We start from the raw sequence: 2,480 nt of genomic DNA on the forward strand, positions 1-2,480 counted from the left end.
GACCCCGGAGACCGATCCTGCCCTTTCCGATGTTAGTAGCAGTCCTAGTGAGTATATATAAGTGCAAACCTCGCTGTTTAGAAAAACTAACCTGGTGATTATTAGCCTTCACATTAGAATTCCATATCGGTCGCCGGGGTCCGATACCGGTGTTAACGTCAAACTACACATTGGACGCCGGGGTCCGATATCGTTAGATGTGAGATTTACAGATTCTTTATGCCATAGCTAACGTGTTAAAAAGATTTATGTTTACCCCAAGAGGTTATATTTTTTCTTTTCAATAAACAAGCTTATTTTTATTTATTTAAAAAGTGTTTTTTTGTTTTCAAGAAGTAAATTATTTTCCCTCAATCGAGAATTAAATTTTTTTTTGTGGATAGTTTTAACTTCTGATTTAAGTTAAGGGAAAAAAAAAAAAAAAAAAAAAAGCACCTTCATTGAAGTGCTGTAATAATTATAAGAAGAAATTACTTTTTTCAATCAAATTGAAACAGAGTTGGACAAATGCGAATTGAAGAAGAGTGGTTGGCAACACTATGTAATTGATGGCCTTAGACTAAAAGTTAATCATCATAAACCATTAATGGGTAGCACATTCATTAAATTAACAAAAAAAAGAATTCGCCATTTTCCTTAGTGGAGTATGAGGCATTCCTTAAGCTTTCTAAAGTAATTTCTCCCCATTATAAAGTTCCAATTATTAAGACAGTTAAAACAATTATTTTTGAAAAATATTCTATATTAACCATGGATATATGGACTGAAACCCTTCAGGCAAGCAGCTTTTTGGGTGTTACAGTCCATTTTATGGATGATAAGAAACTGTCTTCCTCCATCATTGGTGTGATTGAACCAGACCAACACCAGCAATCAAATGGCCACGAAATTATTAAATATCTTGAAGGAGTGGTGTTTGGACTAAAACAAGTTGAGTTCAGTGGTGACTGATAGTGCATCGAATAAAGTCATGGAAATTGCATTCGGGAAACAAAAACTTCTTTGTTTAATTTGCAAAGATCCAAAATTTGCTAATAGCCCCACTACATCTCCACAGAAGCGGATTTTGGGGTCACAAGGAACTTCAGGAGAATCAAGCTCTAAAGTCGGTGAAGAAAGTAGATCCCTAAGAACTGTCACCAACAAGGCCTCATGTTCAAGGAGTATACAGGCGGCCCTGGAAGAAGGGTTAAACCAACCGTCCACAATTAAGAAAACTACTCAGCCAACTCTGGAAGTCCTTCGACATTATATCTTCTCACCAGGAAGGTGACATTGCAAAATCACTAACGCTATTGTTCATTTATTGTGTAAAGCAAAATTGCAAATTTTCCTCGGTGGAGTCAGGCATTCCTTAAGCTCTTAAAAGTAGGAAGAAAATTAACAAACTTATTTTTGAAAAATATTTGATGGCTTCAGAAATATTTAAGAGAAAGTTTTGTGCTTTCTGGAGTTTCTCGTTAAACATAGATATTTGGACTGAAATCCTTCAGACGAGGAGCTTTTTAGGTGTTACAGTCCATTTTCTGGATGATAAGAAATTGTCCTCCTGCATCATTGGTGTGATTGAACCAGAACAACACCAGCAATCATATAGCTGCGAAATTATTAAATATCTTGGAGGAGTGTTGCTTGGACAAAGAAAAGGTGAGTTCAGAGGAGATTCTGTTGAATTGAGGGCATCTAGCGATTCGAAGCTAATTCAAAGTGTGGAAACCAGGTGGAATTTTACCTATGCTATGCTCTAGAGATTCCTCAGCCTTAGCTAAACATTGAATACTATTGTGTATAAGCACACGTCGGCTCCTATGATAACAATAGCCACTGAAAACCGAGACCTCCAAGATCAGCAACTAAGCAATTGGAAGGTGAAAATTTCCCATTGACAAGTATGGAGATTCTAGTTGCTTATATAATCGAAAATAAAACCTTCCTTAAAGGTTGGCTACAAATTGAGAGATGCAATTTCAGTTAAGCAGTTAGGAAAAGATTAATGGTAGAAAACACACATCTATTAGCAATAAGTACTCTACTGGATCCTAGGTGGAAAATATTGTACTTCCAGGATGCTAATGCACTCGAAAAAACCATACAAGAGCTGAAGGAAATTTTTAATTGCTCTCTATCTCCCAAAAGTGCACAGAGCTCAGACTCTTACCACAGTGAAGGAAGAAGCTGTTCCTCTTTCTTCGACAATAATGCTAAAATTGTTTAGGAAACGTGAAAAACTGCGCAGTTCTAGAGGTACGAAAATAAATTTTTTTTTTCCCATTTTGGTAGTTATTACATATGAGGCGTTTGGTTTCAAAACCGGTTACATCCATTTTTTCCAAAAATTTTTTTATTTTATTTTTTATAAGTTTTTAATGTTAGAAATGATGTGTTAGACGCGTTTGTTTCAAAAACGTCTAGATCCTTCTAAAATCAATACTAAAAGATTCCATTTCTCATCAAAAGCGGTTCCATCCAAACTTCACCAA

Source organism: Halyomorpha halys, unplaced genomic scaffold, assembly GCF_000696795.3.
Source record: "Halyomorpha halys isolate HHAL.00 unplaced genomic scaffold, Hhal_1.1 Scaffold311.1, whole genome shotgun sequence".
Classification (NCBI taxonomy): domain Eukaryota; kingdom Metazoa; phylum Arthropoda; class Insecta; order Hemiptera; family Pentatomidae; genus Halyomorpha; species Halyomorpha halys.